Here is a 21,840-nt window from a genome sequence, read left to right on the forward strand (position 1 = left end):
AAGGAAAAATACACTTTAAATTCAAACACATAGTAAGTTAAGAGTAAAAGGATAGAAAAAAATGAAACCATGCAAATACAAAACATAAGAGAGCTGAGTTGACTGTGTGAATATCAGACAAAATCAAATTTAGGGAAAGCGGTGTAATCAGGGATAAGCAGACATTTTATAAAAAATAAAAAGGTTAATTTATATGTATGTTCATGTATGGCTGAAGCGTTATGCTGTACACCAGAAGTTGATGCAACATTGCAAACTAACTATAACTATACTTCAATTAAAAAAAATGTGTATATGTAAAACATGACAATCCTAAAGAGTATATGCATGGTAGAACTGCTTAAAAGTACTTGAGGTAAAACTGGACATACCTGAAAGGAGAAACAGACACTTCCCCAGTTAGAGTTGGAGGCTACAGCTCTCTTCTTTCTGTAATTGACAGAACAAGCAGAAAAAAAAATCAGAAAGAATCTAGAAGATGTGGACATTATTACCTAACATGATCTAATTGACATTTAGAAAACACCCCATTCAGCAACGACAAAATACATGTCCTTTTCAAGTGTGCATGAAATACTCACCATAATAGATATGTATGAGGCCATAAGACACACCACATTTAAAAGGGTGGAAGATTTTAAAAGGTGGAAATTATACCGAATGTGTTCTATGACACCTAAGAGGAATACAAACTGGAAAGAATGGAGTAAAACTGTCTTTCTTTGCAGAAAACATGATACGAACACAGAAAATACTAAGAAATGTAAGTTTGAAATTTGCACTTCTTGGGGAGTGATGGAAATAGTAACTGTCTTGATTGTGGTGGTGGTTTCATTGGTGTATACAACTATCAAAATTCATCAAATTGTACATCTGAAGTATGTGTAGTTTACTGTACAGGAATCATAGACTACTAGAACAAGTATTTCAGTTTAGCAAAATCACTGGAATAAACAACAATATATCAAGTTCAACTGGGTTTTTATATTCTAGCAATGAAAATCTGGAAAATAAAACTTAAAATTATACTTATGATAACATCAAAATATTAAATTAGAGATATATATTATAAAAAGATATATAAAAATTGCCAATATATTTGGAAATTAAGCATTTCAGTTCTGTAAACTTCATTAGTAAGATAAGAACTCAAGAGAGGTTAGAAAATATTTTATCCTGAATAGTATTAAAAGCATAGCATATCAAAATTTGTGGGATATAGCTAAAGAAGTGCTTAGGATAAATTTGTAAATGCTTTATTAGAAGGGGGAAATGCCAATATCAATGTTCTAAGCTTCTATCTCAAGAAGTATAAAAGGAAAGCAAATTAATCCTGCATAAATAAAAACATAAAACTTAAAATGACAAGAATGAAAAAAATGAATGTCAAATTAGGTAAACAATTAGAGAAAATTAATGAAACCAAAAGCCAGCTCCACCCCCCCCAAAAGCCTAAGTTTTACTATACGTAAATTTTAAAAATGAATAAAAATTTTGAATGCTTTGAATTGGTACTATGACAATGTTTTATAATAACATTGTATTTTATGAACCATCATACACATCCCATGGTGGACTTTCCACTTCTTTCCACCTTTTCACACTGCCCCATCATGGCACTACATTGTGTCATGACGTATTTGTAGATGGACTCAGCCCAGCCTGCTCATTTCCCGTCACCTGCCCAGTTGGATTCAGGCAGATTTGCCAGAAAATGACAGCCAGGGATTCCATTACATTTTAAGATTTGAGTCAGAAAAGTCAGTGCTTCATTTACTAATAAAATATTTGTAAAGAATTTGTTGGATTACTAATGACAAAGTACTTTTGTGTATATGTACTGAATTCTCACTGTACTAGGAACAGGGTAAGGCAAGTCATATTATTCCCACTTTAAGGAAAAGAAAGTGAAACAAAAAAATTAAGTGATTTATCCAAAGTCAGTAAGATAATAAGTAGAGGAGACTCAATATTGGTCTTTAATGCCAAGCCTTGTTCTCTTTCCACTTCAGTGATAAAATCCTAAAGAATTCTGATCATCCCAGTCAGGTCAATAAATCTTCACTAACATTAACCAGGTGCTCAGGACTGTGTAGCTATTGTAAGGGAAGCACAGAAAATATTCTCTACCCTCCAGAGTTTTAGAATGTAACTGGATATTTACACAAAAATAAGTGAGAAGATGGTAGTAAAGAACAGTCCATAAAAAGACAGGAAACCCAGAGGCTGTTTTTTATGCATTTGCTTATTTTTTTAACTTGGGAAATTGAACTGCTGCTATTCATGATAACATGAATGAATCTTGCAAATAAATAAGAGCCAAAGAAGCCAGGCACATAAAAGTGTATTTTGTATGATTCCATTTATGAGATTCCAAACCAGGCAAAACCAATTAAGGGTGGGTGGAAGTTATAAGAGTAGTTAACTTTGGGAAAATATTGACTAGAAGATGATGAGGGAGGCTTCTGTTTGCTGGTAATATTATATACCTGAACCAGCGTGGTGGTTATATGAGTGTATTCATTTGTAGATTTCTTAAGAACTATGTTTAAGATTTGTGAACTTTACTATGTTTTTTTTTGGAGGGGGGAGGTAATTAGTTTCATTTGTTTGTTTGTTTATTTAAATAGAGGTACTGGGGATTGAACCTAGGACCTCGTGCCTACTAGGCACGCACTCTACCACTGAGCTATACCCTCCGCCCTAAACACCTGGTTTTTTAAATGAGTAATCTGATAAACCTGCGGGTAGACTGATTAAGAAAAAAATAATATATACAAGTCATCAGTACTAGGAATAAAAGAAGGGGTATCTCGTAGTTCTAAAAGTCATTAAAGATAGTAAAGGAATAGATAATTTTTTTAATTTAATAAATTAGATAAAATGGACAAATTCCTGGAAAGAAAGAAATCCATAAATTACTATAACTGACAAGAAGAAACAGAAAAACTAAGCTGCCCCAAATCTATTAAAGGAATTGAATTCATAACTTAAAAATCCCTCTCATAAAGCTAACTTCATGTTCAAATGGCCTCGGTGACAGAATTCCATCCAGCATTCAAGGAATAAATGATCTCAGTGTACATGGCTATTTCAGGAAATAAGAGGAAGCACTTCCCACCTCATTTTATGTGGTCAGCATTATCCTGACAACCAAACCAAAGAAAGATGTCATATGAAACGAAAAGTTTTCCCTCGTAAATACAGAATCAAAACTCTTCACAAAATATTAGCAAAGCAAATCCAGCAAAACGCAAAGTTCTTAACACATTATGACCAAGTGAGATTTACCTTGGGAATGCAAGATTGGTTTAACATTCAACAAGTGTTAAAGTAATACATGATATTAATAAAACAATGGGGAAAAATCATATAATTTTTTCAATAGATGCAAGCCAAAGCATTTGAAAAAATTTAGCATCCATTTTCAGTAAACAAAAAAACTTCTTAGCATATCCCCAGCTTGATAAAGGGCATCTATGAAAAATCAACAGCTAACACCAAACTTACTGATGAAAGGCTGAATGGTTTTTGTCTACCCTTCAACTTGCTAACCATTAGGATTGGGAAGAAGGCCAAAAAAATTCTGTTTTTACCACTTTTCTTCAACACTGTGCTTGAATGTTTAGTAAGTGAGTGAAAAGAAGAAAAAAGCATTTTGGAAAAAAAAAAGTATAGTTGCCTTTATTTACAGTAGACATAATTGTGTACATGAAAAATTCTACAATATCTACAAAATAGCTACTATGCTACTTGAACAAATATTTGAGATTAGCAAAGTTGGCAAGACACAAGTTTAATATACAAGGACAATTGTGTTTTAATATAATAGCAATGAATTGGAGAATAAAATTATAAACATAATACTATTTAAAATAATATCTAAAATTAAAAAATTTAAGTATAAACAGAAAAAAATGTATGTTAGACTTGTACACTGGAAACTATAAAACACTGCTGAGAGAAATTACATGAAGTCTAAATAACATGTAGATAAAATACCATGTTAATGGACTGGAATGTTTAATGTTAAGATGTCAATTTTCTCCAAATTGATTTATAGATGTACTACAATGCTAATCAAAATAAAAGCATGATTAGAGATTTTCTTTTTTGTAAAAATAAACAAAAATTGCTTCTAAAATCCATATGGAAATTCAAAGAACTCAGAAAGTCCAACACAATTTTGAAAGGGAATAAAAACGGGAGGATGTACACTACCTGATAGCAAGACTTACGAAGTTACAGCAATCAAAACAAGTGAGGTACTGGTACAAGTACAGACAACTGTATCAGTGGACTAGAATAGAGAGTCCAGACCCTGACCCACATATATACAGTCAATTGATTTTTAACAAGAGTAATTCAATGGAGGAAAGAATAATCTTCATCAAATGGTGTTGGAACAATTAGATATCCATCTTCAAAATATGATCCTTGACCCTTATCTCACTTCAAATGCAAAAATAACTAGACATTGTTCACATACTTAAAATTAAGTGCTAAAACAAAAAACATCTAAAAGAAAATATGGGAGAATATAGTGTAACATTGAGTTAGGTAAAGATTTTTTTAGAGAGGACAAAAAAAAAGCACTAACTACAAAAGGAAAACCCAATTGAACATTATATTAAAATCAATAACTTTTGCTCTTCGAAGACATCATTAACAAATGAAAAGTAAGTAACAGGTTAGGAGAGAATCTTTTTAGTACAAATATCTGACAAAGCATGTGTATTCATAAAATATAAAAACCTTCTACAAATCAATAATAAAAAGACAAAAACAATTTTAAAATGGGCAAAAGGTTTAAATAAACACTTCACAAAGGAAGATGCACAGATGATTAATTCATAGAAATATGCCTAACATTAATTAACAGGGAAGTGCAAATTTAAAGCAAAGTTAGATACCATAATATGTTCACATGAACATCTAAGAAAAATAGAAGTGTTGAGAAAATGGAACTATTAGACTTTGCTCTCAGGAATTTTCATTGGTTCCACCACTTTGGAAAATACTTTCACATTTTCTTACAAAATTAAACACACACTTATAAGGTCCAACAATTTCACTACTAAGTAATTATTCAGGAAAAAGAAACACCTATGATTTCACAGAAACTTGGACTGAATATTCATAGCAGTATTATTCCTAATAGCAAATATTGTAAATAACATAAATGCCTATCAACACATGAACAGATAAACAAATGGTATTATATTCATACTAGGAATACCATTCAGCAAGGGAAAGGAATGAACTAATGATAATACACAATGTGAATAAATGTCAAAAACTTATTCTGAGCAATAGAAGCCAGACATAAAACATACATATAATTCTCCTAGAAAAATAAATCTAATCTATCGTGACATAAATAGATCAGTTAATGGCTTGTCTGGAGCTAGAAGTGGGTCAGGGAGAGACTAACAATAAAAGCATGTGGGAACATTTTAGAAAGCTAGAAATATTCTAGTTTGTGTTGATGATCACCCAGCTGTACACATTTGCCAACACTTATAGAACTATACTCTTAAAATGGATACACGTTATTATAGGTAAATTACACCTTAATAAAATTAATTTGAAATGTATAGGAGAAAAATGAGACAATAAAATATTTTAATTTAGATAGAAATAAAATTATATGACTTTAACACACAAGACAAATGAAGGATTCATTTCTAAACTTGATGTATTTTTTTATTATTATTTATTTTCCAAAAGATAGCTGACTGCTTGTGGTTTGTAACTTTATTAAAGGGCATCAGTAAACAATTTCCCTTTGATTTGTGTTTTAATCACACACCTGATAAATCTATGACCAGTAATTTTCAGAATGATTTTCTTCAGTAATTTTCAGCAGATTTCTAAGATATGAATCTGGTATATGACTAGGAATTATAGAGATCACTGTCTTATGAAAAATATATCCTACCACCTGAAAAATGAATCCAGCAGTGACAGAGCTGAAGTTGCCCTTGCTGAAGAAGGTGAGAAAAGGTGTTATACTAAGTCATTCCAGGGTTTTGGCTTTGTTTGCAATCTGCAAGGGATTGAGCAACCTTGCGAAATCATGGTTATTTCCGGGAAATTAAAATAGACTTGTCACATAATATAATTCTGTTCACAGCCTTAGCTTTGTTCTAAAGCACAGTTAACTTTAGAAGAGCGCAAGAAGGGTATTGTTTTTAAAATATCTTTGAACCTGGGAACAAATCAGTGTGTCCAAAAGATAATTGTGCCTGGTTAGAGAAGTAATTGGTTTAAGAAATTAAGCAGTGAAACCCAACAGGGTTATCTTTCAAGTTAAAGCTCACCCTAACAATGGGCACAGAAAAATAAGGGTTCATTTGAACTGGGTCTTTGTACTTATGATAACCACATCTGCATTAAGTGCCAGCAAGCTGGTCACTATGCTGGAGAAAAAGATAGACAGCTTTGCTTCTGTAAATCAAATGTCATCAAACACAACAGAGTTTTTATGAAGAATGGAAAAAAAAAAGAATGTAAAAAAATAACAGAAAACCAAATATGGTAAGAATCAAAGTTTAGGGGAATGGAGAGATAAAACAGAGGATGTGCAGATGAGAAAAAAGAACCACCTCCATTACACTGGAGGCCCTTGATGAGAGCAAACATTGCTTTAAAGCAGAGACTATGTGCCAGTCACTTACGTGTTTTGTGTAATTTAAAAGTCATCACAATACGCTGCATAACAGGAACTCTTATAACATCACATCCATTGAACAGAAAATGGGACTAACCTGCCCAAGGCCATATAACACATAAGTTATGAAACTGAGATATGAATCTTTAACAGTACAGTTTCAAAGGCCATATGGTTACCATGAGATCTTCTTTTCTTACATCTTCCTACTCTTATCTACCTGCACAATGGATACGGGGTCCTCTCAAAGTCCTCCTAGGGCAGCAGCACCTTCTGAACATCCAGAACCCAGCTGAGATGATGGGCAGAGTCAGCATCAGAGTGCGGGGATGGGAGAGGAAACACAGCTCTAAGGGAGGGACCTACAAGGCCCTTCTGACAAATGATGCCCATGACTCTTTTGGGCACCAGGGTCCAGCTGGGGAGTGTAAGTCAACCTGCTCCTACAGTCAGCAGAAGAAAATATACATCCTAAGTCAGTGATTTACTATGAGGACAATACAGAGGGTTATTGCTCTACACTAACTGTCTAAGGAGGGCATGTCATGTACCTAAAAGGGAAAGCAAGCACATCCTTACTTAGACTCCTTTCAACCTCTTCTAACCATTACACTGACTTGTGTGGGAACAAGCACAAAGGTAGAAGGGGTCAGGATGCAGCTGTGGGGATTTTGAAGATGAACAAAGAAAATAAAGTCCTTGAAAACTAGAAGGAATTCTAATGTTATAGAAACTGATTTCTGTGTAATGGTTTATAAAAACGGATAAATGACCAGGAAAGAAAATATATCTCCTTAGGTCTGTTGAAGAATATGTTCCCTCAGATACTAGCTTACTCCATCTAGACTATAATGACTAGAATATGATGACTTAAGCAAATATGCCTTTAAAAACCTAAGCCTATTAAGACAGGAGGCCAAGAGTCATAACAACAAACCACTTCAAATTTAGTGGAGTAAAACAAAAATATTTTTGTTTTAAGCTCATGCATTTTGCCAGTGCAAACTTTGGACAGTGCACAGTGAGACTGCTTGTCTCCAATATGTCTGGGGGCCTTGGCTGGGGAGACAGAGATGACTGTGGAGGGCAGCCATCGAAGGCATTGTCACTCACATGGGAGGGCTCAATGGCTGGGCGCAGTTAGAACTGTCACCTGCAATGCCTACACTAGAGCTTCCTTCACAGCATGGAAGCTTCAGCATTGTCAAACCTCATTCATTGTGGTTCAGGGGTCAAAGAGAGATTGTACCTGCAAAGAAAATCATGACCTTCTATTCAATTCAATTAAATCCCACACAGTGAATGCTTAACAATGTTAAAAGTTTTCTGTAATATACCCATCTTCTCTGGTCTCAATTCCTGTGTTCTAGAAATCTTCAAGAACTGGTAGTGAGTATGGAGAATGTTTCTATAACAGAAGTTATGGCAACGAAACCCTTGTCTTCAACGGTATGGTGATAATTATACATGGAGAGATAGCATGTTGAATATTAAATCATATCTTCAGAAATTTAACTTCTAACATTGTTCCTGAGCAACATTGTATCTTGTCCGTGTTAGGTCCTCATTAAATGTTACACTTCATTAAGTTTATTATTAAGTTGTATTACTTTTAATGTCAGCTGGCAAAATCTTATCCTTCATCAAAGCATAGTTAAAGTGCCACTTATTTTGTGACATTCACTGCCCCTTCCCAGCAGACATAGCTTCACAAACATGGCTCTGCCTTTTGGGCTGGGTAGCAAGCTCATTAAAAAGAATAAAAAGGTCTTATTTATCTTTTATTCCCAGGATAGGGTACAGAGCATAGAACATATTCAAATATCTCTAGCTTATAAACTCAGAAACAGAGAATAGAACAGTGATGGGCAGGGGCCGGGGGATGAGGAAAATGGGAAGATGTTGATCAAAGGGCAAACTTTCCAGTTATAAGATGAATAAATTCTGAGGATTTAATGTAGAGAATGGTAAGTGTAGTTAACAATACTGCATTATGTACTTGAAAGTTGCTAAGAGTGTAGATCTGAAATGTTCTTATCACACATACTCAGGCAAAGTGGTAATTATGTGAGTGATGGAAGTGTTAACCTTATCGTAGTAATCATTTCATAATATATACATGTATCAGATCATCATGTTGTATGCCTTAACCCTACACAAAGTTATATTTTAACTTTATTTCAATAAAGATAGAAAAAAATAGGGAAAAAACCCAAATATAACTGGCTTAAAGTGATTAACACAGTAAAAGATGGAAAAATAAAATAGTTTACCAAATGAAGCCAGAAATTCTTGAAAAGCAGATTGAAAACAACCACAACAAAAACCTCCTTTTAAAAGGGTAAAGGCCAGTCTTTTTTCCTTCATGTTAAGTATAACAAATATTTGATAAATATTTGGGTTATGAGCCATACCAGGTTGTGAACTCCATTAGTAAAATTGAGTATGTCTTGTAATACTATCAAAACTGTGGAAAGAGATAACAATGACAACAAAAATGCAGGAAGGACATTTAACAGAAAAAGAAGTAGGGAAATCCATGGGGAAGTGGACCACATGGACCAAGTGTTGCTGCAGGGCAGACCTGCTGTAACCTCTCCTAGGGGCTTGTCAGGCACCTAGGCACCACCTAGGACCTCCTGAATCAGAATCTGTATTTCAGCAAGACCTCAGGATGCATTAATGGTTAATGAGAAAGTCAGATAAATTTGAGGGGCTTTTTTTTTTTTCAATTTTTCAGTTCTCCAAATGGTTTCCCAAATGTCTTAGACTACACAGTTTTTCAGATGGCAAAGATTCGGTTGCTGGCTTTTGATCAATTTTTTGTATTAGCACCGTTCAGTTTCGGTATCTGCTGAAGCAATCTGAAAGAATTTTCTTTATCACAACCAGTCAGCTGCAAAAAAGCTGTGGAGAGGTTTAGAAGTGCTATTTGCAATGGGCATAGAATAAATGTGGCTTGTTGCTTTTTGCCTGAAGACAGAAGTTGCTTGGAGGGAAATTCCCCAGCTGTAACAGAATGCCTCCATGATATACTTTAACCAATTTAGTTTTCAAAATTTGGGACAAATCTTATTTCTTGTTATCAGTTATAGTTATATTTGTGAATTACATCAATGTTAATGAACATTAATTTGAATTTTAAAAGGATGCTTTTTCTTGTCTTAAAGAACAACTAAAATTGAAGCATCTCATTCTGCTTAGAAGAATGACTGACTTCCATTTTACCCTTTTTTATGTGCCATAAATACATACATCAAATAGACTTTTTTTTTTCCCCTGAGGCTTGATTAAGGTCAAAAAAAAAAAAAAAGAGAAAGGAAAAAGCTGTATTCCTCTCTCCTCTTTTTGATCTGATGAAAGCCCCGAAATGAAATTAATATTGATTTACCCTAAGCAAGGACAGATGTTTCAGGTGGGTATATATGTTTATAACAGGCCTATTATTGATAGATGGGAAATACGGGGACATCACTAGAAAGTGGAATTATGATTCAGTCATGAAAAGAAGAAAGCGGGATTTCCATTTTGTAAGGCTTCAGGCCATAACTAGACCAATCTGTTTTTCTCAGCAATAATTCAGACAGCATAAACAGTCAGAATGACAATTGGAATCATGTATCTGACTTTGTATTTGCACAGTCCAGGTGTTATGTGTATCTGCAGCCATCTGTGGTAGACAGAATAATGGCCCCCTAAGTCCATGTCCTAATTCTGGGAGCTGTGACTATTTTAGGTTACACAGCAAAGGGCAATGGAGGTTGCAATAGGAATGTAAATTGCTAATAAACTGGTCTTACATAAGGAGATTACCCTGGATTACCTGGGTGGGCGCAAGACCATCACGAAGACCCTTAGAAGTGGGAGGGGCAGGTAGAGGTGAGAACCAGAGAGACAGCGGAAGGAAAAGAACTCTGCTGACATTGCTGGCTTTGAAGATGGAGGAAGGGGGCCGTGAGCCGGGAATGTGGGCCACTGCTTGAAACTGCAAAGGGCAACAAGGATTCTCCTAGAGCCTCCAGAAAGAGATACACCCGCCGATGCTTTGATCATAGCCCTGTGAGATTGGGTTGAGCTTCTGATATTCAGAATTAGGAGATAAAAACATTTGTGGTGTTTAAGCCACTAAGTTTGTGGCATTGTCACAGCAGTAATGTAAAACAAATACACCCTCTTACCATGATTCCTACTTCCACCTGCAACCACAGAATAGTAACACTACAACCACAGAATAGTCATGGCTACCACGTAGCATACATTGAACCCCTGCTTGCTATGTGCTAGGAACTTAAAATTTATTATTTTATTTCTTACAAACCTGTGTCCCCCCAAAATCCTAAATTTATGAATGAGGAAATTAAGCCTTATAGAAAATAACTTGTCATCAAGTCACGGTTGAGCAAAGATTTGAATATAGATATTTCTAACTTATTTCAAAGTCTGAACACTTTCTAGTAAACCCACTGTCTCTTGGTAAAATGTAAACATTAGTTGAATTACTCTAATAACTGAATCATCACTAAATAAGAACTAAACTCAAGAGCTGTGTAGCTATGTGTTATTATCCAGAAACAATCCCTAAGTTTCAGTAATTAAATACATTTGTTGTTATAGGACACAGTGACAAAAATCTGTAGCTAGAAATTGAATCAATATGTAGTTGTCCTTTGAAGGCTAGATTTGAAGGCTATACTTAGGCTTTGAACACATAAATTATTATGTGTGCTGACCCCAAACAGTTACTTCATGGTTATAACAAATAATTGGAACGGCCAATACACTATTTTGCATTGTTATATGCATTTCTTTCACAAGAAAGAGAGACATTCTTTCCCAGCTAATAGGGAATGAATACATCTCCTTGGGAGCGATCTACTACTGTGGTTCTGTTAGAATAATCACAAGCCACTGTTATCTTCTTTACCAGCACAGTATCCTCTCAAGCACTGTTTTCTCTGCAATAGTAGGAAAGTGTTTCCTAGAGCTCTTCTCTCTTCTGGTGGCTTTATTCCCTGGTCAACCTGCAAACATTGCTTTACCACTTGTGATGATGCTCTGTGTTTTCCCTCACACTTTCTTGCCCACTTGCTGGGAGAGAGGCCAGTGGAGTCTTTATTTCTGCTGAAAGCAGTACAGATAGCCATGATTAAAAGTCAAGAATTCATGTTTCCAACAGCATCACTAGTTGGTGACAGCTGACTCTATTGCCCGGCAGGCAATTTTAGTGCCATCTTATCAGGTATGCGATTTCCACCTGATATGTAATTTGGATCCTGGCCTCTTGCTTCTTTAGCTGTCAGACGGTGGGCCTCCTAGAGCAGCACATTGCTCGGATGCTAGAGGGAAAGGACTGACTCCCATTCTTCAACAGGCCGTTAAAGGAGTCCCATCTGGTGGACCCTGTAGCCTTCTATGTTCCCCTTTGGAGCAGGATGGGAGAACATTATACTGGTAGCAAAATCAGTGAGGATGTAGTGAGGAGAACAAGCCTTTCTGTGATAATTCAGAACTAACTAGAAATATTTTCTTTTGCTTCAGAAATAAAATAAAATTTTAGAGTGAACTGAAATTGAAATTAAAATAAATTCTTAATTTTGAATATGTAGGCTTAAAGGATATGTTTGGGGCAGCCAAATTTTTCCTACATTTGAGGCTAAAAGAGAAATGTTTTATAAATTATTTTCTCAATATCTTTAATTCAAAGACTCCCTTTTTACTAGAGTCTAGAAGGTTACCTTTTATTATTCAAATGTAAATGTTTCATGAATGGGATATATTTAAAAATATAAACAAATTTTAAAAAATATTTCTGTGAGACTCAGGGAAGGGCTGAAATTTTTGTGTTAATATTGAATCCAAGAAATTAGACTGACTCTCTGTGCCTTGTAAAGACCAAAGTAATTATGTCCCATGATGTTTATGTAGGTACAATAATACCCAAATCCTTCTTTTCACAAGATGTTAATTCTATTTGAAAAATATCAAGATATTTTGGAAGACACACAAATTCTTCCAGTCACCGCTGCTCAAATCTATATTTACAAATGAAGAACAAACCTATTAGGTTACTGAATACTCACGTCTCAAATTTACTGAGAGTAATTTGTTAGAGAGGAACAGCTAAATCATATTTTAACACTGACTTTACCTGTATTACAGAAATGTGCTTTCCAATTGGCTCGCCAAATCAGAATCTAATCTCTCAAAGCATAAGTCTCACCCTGATATTTTCCATTTGAAATGGTTTCCTTGCTTAAGGAGTCAAGAAGAAAAACACAACTAAAACAATGTCCTGCTGCTCACCCATAAACACGTCCAGATCTCCCAGGCCCAAATACTTCTGAATCAGATAACAAACTCCTAGAGCTGTGTGCTGGTTTTTTTCCACATTCTGTTTGGAAATCAGTCTACTTCATCACCACTTGGGAATTCTCCACCATTAAGTCCTCTGCCTTGTTTTCAAACTGGGAACCATCATTTTGCCTGGCCTGGTTTGAAATCTGATTGTCTACCAGCTTCCAATCTGGTACCCTCTGGTGTGCTGTACTGACATTTGGCTCTCACAGTTTCATGCTGCTAAAACTCTAAGTTTTGATGTCCTGTGTGCTGCCCAAACCCCTGAGGGCACTCTATATCCAGACCCCTCATGTCTGGTGAGAAGAAATCACGTATTGAAAACTCATGTTGATGTTTTCATTTGCCTTAATGACTTTGCGAGTGAGTAAATTGGAAAATAATGTTCCTAAAGTACTGTTGCTAGGAAGATGGTTAATGGTGTAGCACAGAAAATATCTCAAGAGAGAGTCTATGCTCAGGTTGGGCCCCAAAGTGTAAGTGGCTCTTTCTGCCAAAGACATCAGAATAAAACACCACTATTCCCAGGGGTGGCGAGAAGGCAGATTGTTGTCAGGACACCTGTGCACAAAGAGGGCTCAGATTCGAAAAGGGGAGAGCCAGCCTTGGCAACAACAAGGCAGGCAGACAGCAGATACTTTTCTGCACACCTGAAAGGAGGACATAATTAGTGAGACTGAAGGTCTTGAAATGCAGACTAAGAACTAGTGATGAGAGCATTAAAACAAAGAATTGCCAATCAAGGAGTGGGAGGTTTGAGACAACCAAGAAGTCTATACAGTTTCGGGAAGAGGGAAAAATTGGATGTGGATTCTTTTATCCAAATAAGTTAAAGTCTGCTATCATTTCTCTAATAAAGTATCACCAAGTTTCATACCAGAATTCCACAGTTCATCCGCTATGGGCTTTGTATGTAATTATGCTGAAATTCCCTGTGTAGCAAAAGATAGAACTGACACTCTCAATTGTTGGATTCAGTCATTCTTCACCAATCCTTGTCTTGCTGCCATGGAGTTGTAGTTCCTGTGATATTATACAGTGGTGTCGGCCTCAGTTCCTTCGAGGGGACCACTGAGCAGATTCCAGTGCTCACTTGTGGAGCAGGGGGAGACCAGCACACGTGAACAAACCAACACAGACCAGTGACATTCCTCAGGGAAAGCTGCCTTTAAAAGAGTTTTCTTTGTGTCTAGAGTACACCGAGGAGGGAAGGAGCCTGCTTTTCTGCTCTCAACATAGCATCATCTTTACACAACAGTAACCATGCAAGCCCAGGATGATGGGAACACAGTGATGGTAGCTTCACATATTCTTTGCAGTAGCCCAGCGTGGTTAGTGGGAGCTTGGACTTTGGAGGGAGACTGCCTGGGTTGCAATCCTGGCCTTGCTTGATTCCATTTTTTCATTAGCGAGGATAACTTACATCTCGTTTGGTTGTAGATGTTCATCTGTTTTTTTCTACAGGGATATTGGAAAGATTCAAAAACGACCACTCCATAGCTACCATTTTTTTCAGAATCCCCTTTGCTTATTTTTGAAAAAGAGAAGTTATCTTTATGATATATGTTCTTTCTTGCCTAAAAGAACATACCATGTTGATTATTTTAAGGAAATTTGGGTAGGGGCCGTTAAGTTTGGCAAGCAGGCTGGGCCACACAGTATCCAGGCTCACATTTAAGCATACATACCATGGCTCAGTCTCTCCTAATACTGAGGCAAGAAAGGGCGTCATGAACTTCTAATTTCTTTATTCTCTTTCACCTTGGAAGGAATGTAAACTGTTTGAATACAAAAGAGTTTTGTTGAGCCACCATTTTACAGCTTATTTTACGTTTAGATTTCTGTTTACAAGTGTATTATAATGAATATATTATAACAGATACACTATTATCTGTGAACATGCATTATTAGGATGAAAATGTCCCTCACATATTCTTGTCTTTGGAATAATAGCAGCCAAATAAAAGGCAAAACCAAAGTTTCACCTGCAAGGAAATGAGGATGATTATGAGTTTGGAATAACGGAGAAAATCTAAGACAGATACTGCTATTGGAAAAGCTTCTAAAATAGACCTCCAGCAGCATAAATCCCCCGTAAACAATCACGTATTATCAAGACTGTGGAGATTTAGGTTTGTCTCTTCTTAGTTTTGTTTGTCACTGAAGTAGTAACAGAGGTAATTTTCTACTGAATTAAAATAAGCTGTGGCAGTTCTTCACAGATCATAGTACACTTTAATAATAAGGCCTATTATTGTTAACAGGGGGAGAGTGATTCCACCAGATGACAAGCCGGATGCACCCCTTGGTGCTCATCTATAGTGGTTAAATGGGATTTAGTGAATTGTTAACAAACCGGGGTAATATGAATAAATGCATTTTATTGCCACTTTTGAGATAAAAAATATTTCTATAAATTGAATTTCTAATGTTTTAATCTCCTTTAATTCAAATATTATTATTGTGCCAGTAGTTAACTTAAGAACAAATGGGCAAGGTTGAAATGAGGTAGCTTTTGATGACTAGGGGAGAAACTACCAATGACTCGCGCTACACTGCGATGGAACGCTGTACTGAAAGATCGAGCGAGCTTCCTTGAAAGCCGTGCTAAGAAACAGCATTCATGTATCTGATAGAGGCTTGAACATGTTGCCCTTAATATTACACAGTGATTCTCGAATGCTGTCATTTCAGAGGTCATGTCTGAATCCATATCAAGATAGTGTGTGTAGGACAGTGCAACATACTCTATCGATATTATTATAATTGCAAATTTTTACCTTTTTCCATAAAAGTCGTACATGTAGAGTAAGACCTTCACATGGTTAAAAATGATCAATCAGTAAAGAGAGTATTAAGCAAAAATAAAATGTTCCTTATCCTCATTCCCATCTCCTATATGTAGTCAGATTTAACTATCACTTTGTAATATTTTTAGTTAACCAAAATCAAAATAATACACTCATGTCTAAAGTCTTTCTTTATTAAACTTAAACACTATCTATTGCTTTCCTGCCAATAAAAAATAATGAATTCACCATTACCTGTCCTCTGCTCCCAGTCTTCCATGTAAATTGCTACAATTTAGTTCATCTGCTACCTTCTCTTCTTGTTCTAACCTCTAGTTAGTGTTCCACCAATTTTAAACAAAGTTTACTCTCCACTTTTACACTTGAATAGACACTTTAACTTCCCTCTTTTTACCTGTATGCTATCAAAGTTTATAGTATTTATATTTTGTTACTGTAATTAATTCTTCAGTACTTTGCCTATAGAGTCTAAAAATTGAAAATCAATAAACTGTGCTTTCGATTTGGTGATTATTTACATATCACACAGTGCAACTAAGCAGAGTGATTGCACTTGAAGAGAAAATTATGCTGTCCTATGTGCCATTTGAAGGAGAATGTTGTAAGTTTCAAGGTCAGATGGATTTATTTTATCTTCACAGTTGCTCAAAAGAATGCCTGATTTGGGAGATCCAAGTTCCCTAATACTCATTGTAATTAACAATATATCTCTTTCTTCTGGGAAGCAAGTTAGATTGGAATTGGAAAACATACATATTTTAATATGTCACAGTAGGATCTGTTTGTTCTCCTTCCAGAAGAAACATTATGCATTTTGTAATGAGAAGCAAGAAGATAAAAAGTATGCGAAATTCTTGTAAAACATCTTATTCTATCTAAATATTATGTTTGTGTTCTCCTTTAGTTTTCTATTAAAGAATAGAGAGGGATCTGCACAGTCTCAGATGAGGTCATGGAGCTGTGATTTGGTATCATCATGGCTCATAATTTATTCTCTAGGGATTAACAAGAGGGTGCAATAATATCTCCATTTTAACAGAGTTCTCTGTTGAGGGTACAAAGCTTTGTGACAAGCTGAACAAAAGCTTCTAGGTGTCTCTTTAAGACCAAATGAACCATACAATTGGTAATTTCTCTTTAGACAACAAAGAGTCAAACACTAATAGATAGCATCATAACCTTGCTTGGTGTTTGTGGCTGAAACTATCATGTCCATTTTTATCATGTGCCCCTCCACTTTGGTTGGCCGTGGGATTGAGTGGAACGTGGATAGGAGTGATGGAAGCCACCCCTCAGACAGGCCCCTAAAATGTCCTGCACATTCTATTTCCCCGTCAGTCATCTGAAAAATCAAGAACGATGACACTTGATAACCACACAATGGAAAGAGCATGGTTCTCTGGGTCACTCCTTGCAGGAAAGCACATAGAAGGGTAGCTTGATAAAAAAAATTCATCTGTGATAAAATCAGTCAAGACATAAACTTTCATTAGGTTAAAAGTCATGAGACTCGAGGGTTGATTTCAGTGGGATAAGTTGGCCTTTTATGACTTTTATATCATTGTTTTATGAAGAAATTATGGTACACTTGACTGGTCTCTGTTCTTGGTGTTTTGAAACTTCTACCATGTTTATTAAAAAAAAAGGGAAGTAAAAGCATAGCTCAGAAAGGTTAGTTGTATCCAACTTTAACACCAATTTTATTTCACGTTCTGACCAAGATTTCTTGTGAGGGTATTTTTCTAGAGTCTGTAAAAGTTTTTTGTTGAAATATATTATGATTTTTCACCATATTGCTAAGATAATCCATCTTAATCACAAAGTTTATTTAATAAAATTTATTTTCTGAAGACATACTTCTCCGAGTCTTTGGTTATAACTTGTGGCATTTCACTATGAGACAAATCTTTTAAGCTTTTCTTTATTTGCTGCATAGCTGTCATTCCAAGTTCTTTTTCCCAAAGGTTAGATCCATACTGTCCTTATATACCATGTTTTCTTCTTTTTGTATTCCTTTTGCATTTTTCCAGATAATATCCTTTAGTAATTAAAAATATATGTATATTCAAAAGATATAAACTTTTTGATTCCCATATTTCTAAAATTATCTTCAATTTTTCTTCACAAATTATGAAGGCACTGGCAAAGGTGCATTACAGGTTTAAAATAATTTCTGTCAAATCTTTGACAGCACTGTTCTTCTGACTTCTAGAAGTCACTGTTGCTAATAACTTGTCTATTATATTCTAAGTTTCCTTCCTTTGGAGGTAAACTGTTTTTGTTCTCTGGAAGCTTTTCAGACCTCTTTAGTGTTAGTATTCTATAATTGCACAATGATGTGTCTAGTGTTGGGTAATTACAAGTTTATTTTGCTTGGCACTTGGTAGATTCTTTTGACTGAAACTTCCTTTCATCATCTCTGGAAAATTCTCTTCCATTTTTCTTGGATCATTTCCTTTCCTCCATTTTCTCAGTCCCCTTCAAAGTCCCACCACCCTCCAGAACACTGCCTAGATATATGATTAATTTCAGGGTTTGATGCTTCATATCTCATTTTCTTTTCTGTAGATTCATGTTATTAACTATGATACAGTACTGCATCCTAAATATATATATATATATATATATATATATATATATATATATATATATGAACATTCCTGCCTTTCTCACCTCTAAACAATTCAGAATCATGGAGATTTACCCTATCTTTTTAAGTATGCATTAAAATATATAAAATTACTAACTTTATGGCTATTTAACAAGAATTTAAAGTAATTCATAAATAACTTTTCAAAAAGGTCAAACTAAATCGATTTTAGATTTTACCCTTTCATCTATTTTTACCAGATTTTAATTTTTTCCTCTAATACTCAGACTTTACATTCTGGGGTAAAAAGCATAAGGGGTATTTATGCCTGGGGAGAAGGGTGCTCACGTTACTCGATCATAAATCAGAACTTTCTGAAGCAACACCGACTCTCTCAATCAGTTGATGCTTTGGATGTATCATATGGTGAAGATCTGGAAGAAAATTGATAGTTAGATCTTACTTTTTCTTCCTGGAATCTCCCATTGATTCTGGATTCTTAATATATGCTCTCAATATACAGAGATTTCTAAGTGAAAATTTTTCCCACCTCCATAATTATGCCTCTGAGATGAGTTATCTTCCAGGTACCATTGTTCAGTCTTGATACATACCTGCGTATGTTGTTTTTTGCATTTATGCCTTACAGCTAAATAATGTTTCTTATTACCTTTGTATTTCTGTATTTTCCTATAGGGTTTAGTTTCAAACATATGTACGTGTGTGTATATGTATATATGAGTGTATATATATAAATAAAACTTTGGGTGACTATAGAAGGAGGAACTCTTTCATGGTCTTCAATGCTAATGTGGTAAACTTTCAGGTATATAGTGTAGTTTCAGGCTTACTGTGTGCCATTAGGCTCTGTGACTTGCAAACTGCTGTTTATTTCTTTTACTGATTTCTGTAGCATCCTTCTCTCCATTCTTTCTCACTTCTTGTAATATCTCTTTGGATCTGGAGAGCACCTGTCTGCCATCTGGTTTCAATTGAGCCAGTTTCTTGGCTACTCCCTCTTTAACACTGATGACAGTTTTAGTCTCCAACGTTTTCTCTTATCTGCACTGCCACACTTGCATTTCTACACTAGGTATCATTAAAGCAAAATGTCCTAAAATTTTAACATTTACATTTTGACATAGACAGCTACAGTTATACAAAATAATCACTCATATCTCCATTGGGCCAGTATGAATGCTATCTTATAAGAGCAAAAAAGGATTTTCGTTCTAAGACTCCTGTTGGTGTTGACATTGCATATGGCCAGCAAAAACTAGTCAGCATTGAGGTGTAAGCAAGACATTTACACAGAAACTAGGAAACAGAAAAGCATTGGTATCTGAGGCTTGTCCTTTGAGGGGTGTTTAGGGGGGGCTGTGCTTTCAAATACCTTCCTTCTCTAATTGGTTGGGGTGATAATGGTAGGTAGATGAATCTTCAATAAATATTTGAAACTGATTAGCTGACTAAGAGCATAATTTATGTTATTTCAAGCCCATATTTTAAGCTCATCTCATGATGAATTTCTACTTTGGGCTTCTATAAGATAAAATATAGAAGCATTAAGTAGAAAATAAAAGATGACATCATTTTCATCAGCTTGTGCTTAAATAGAAATCCTATCCAGGTCAAGTTCCTCAGGTTCACAGGCGATAGAAGCACCTGTTTATTTAAAATAATGCAAATAATATGCAAAATTTGGAGGAAAAACAGACTGTAAAACACTCATAATTTGAAATATTCTTTTCACTAATACCAGAGATTTAATAAAAAGAGTCTATGATTTTGTAAAGTAAGAACTATTTAGTACTTATTAGCTAAAAATTACACCTATAACAGCCCTAGAAAAAAAGGAACCCCAAAGACTCTTATTTACATGCATTATAGATGAGAATATAAAACCTGTCTATAAATCAGGTTTGGAATTTTCCTATAATTGTGCTTTTCAAAGTAGATAATTAAATTGCTATGTCTTTGGGAAAAGGTCAGCTTGTTGGGATAGCAGAGATTACTCTCTCTAGGGCATTTGCTCTTAATAGCCATGAATCGTTTCATAAGCTTGAAGGCTTGGCAAGACTCCATCCAGCCTAAAATACTTTGAAAATGACAGAAATTCACTAAGAAACACTTTAATAGTTTTACTTAATCACCAATTAACCTGAATAAGTACCTTTGTGTTCTCATCTACTAGTTCACCTACACTATGATCAGATATCAAAGAAAATGAGCATATGAAGCCTCCTGGGGTCTTGAGGGTTCATTCCTGTGTTTGGTTTGGTGTTTGTGCCCTGAGCTAGATGTAGAGGGCAAAAGATATGAACTCAGGTTCAGACAGAATAAAACCTCTCATTCTATAAATTGTTACTGAGTACCTGCCATCTGATTTTGCATTTTTATTGTAATTCCCATGCTGTGCCTTTATACAAATTACTAAGAGTAATTTCTAGCATAACTTTTAAGAGAATCCTAAAAGAATCTTTCTAAGATACAATGACAAAATCTATGTCTATACAAGCAAAATTAAAATCCTTTGTTGAGAATGTTAGCCCTTCTAATGAGAAGCAAACAAACCAAAAAACCCAGTAATCTGATCCTGAATTATCTAACATGAATATTCTCATGTTGATGGGATTATCCTACATCCCATTCATAAAGCCTAAAAGTAAAAGAACAAATTGATGTTAAATTATAAATGAAATATGTTGTTTTCTAGAACATAACTATCAGAGACATAAATATAATTCATGCATCATTTTCAAGTTGTGAGCCTAAATTTTGCTAAATTCTATCAACAAACACTTAAATTACCAGTAGCATATCTAGATCCCATAGGGAAAATTTTTTTTTTCATATGATACTTACTAGTGTATGTTTGATAATTATTTTGCAAAAGCTTATTTAATGGAACTGGGATCACCATTGCTTAAAATAAGGACACTTCTAAAGTGAACACCTATTTCTAGATTATCCTTCCTGGTCATTAGGCAGCTTGTGCTTTCTAATAACATTCTCTGACTTCTCTGGGGTATAAAAGATTTTCCTTTTCTTCATATTTGTAGAAATGAATCTTCCCCTCATCTTAATGCCTTCCATATGTGTGTTGGCATCAACAACTTGGACTCCTAAGGGAAGTGTTTAATACCCTGTAATGGCAGCATTTAAGGGGAAGCGGCAAAAATGGGGACTATTTTCTAGGAGAAAAATCACAGTTTTTATTAGTTAATTAACAAGGTTCATAACAACAACAAAAATATACTTGTAATTGCTTTTTTTCTCTGGGTTAGTAAGGGCTTCTTTCTTGGGACACTTAGATTGTATTTTAACCTTAAAAATTATTTTGTTAATTGATGTTGATTTAATCATCTTTCCCTGTGAGCATTAATTGTTGAGCACTTTGTGTTATCAAAGTT

The 21,840-nt window shown here is 35.0% G+C and overlaps 1 long non-coding RNA gene across 4 annotated transcripts in view; it reads right to left on the bottom strand.

Moving 5' to 3' along the window:
* The window catches only part of LOC106729483, a 299,753-nt gene that overhangs the window by 120,890 nt on the left and 157,023 nt on the right, over positions 1–21,840 (bottom strand). For all 4 annotated transcript variants that reach the window (XR_004323422.1, XR_004323425.1, XR_001365896.2 and 1 more), the window contains one exon: positions 372–429. This is a non-coding gene — a long non-coding RNA (uncharacterized LOC106729483). The remainder of the gene's footprint in view (positions 1–371; positions 430–21,840) is intronic.

This window comes from Camelus ferus, chromosome 1 (genome assembly GCF_009834535.1).
Source record: "Camelus ferus isolate YT-003-E chromosome 1, BCGSAC_Cfer_1.0, whole genome shotgun sequence".
Classification (NCBI taxonomy): Eukaryota; Metazoa; Chordata; class Mammalia; order Artiodactyla; family Camelidae; genus Camelus; species Camelus ferus.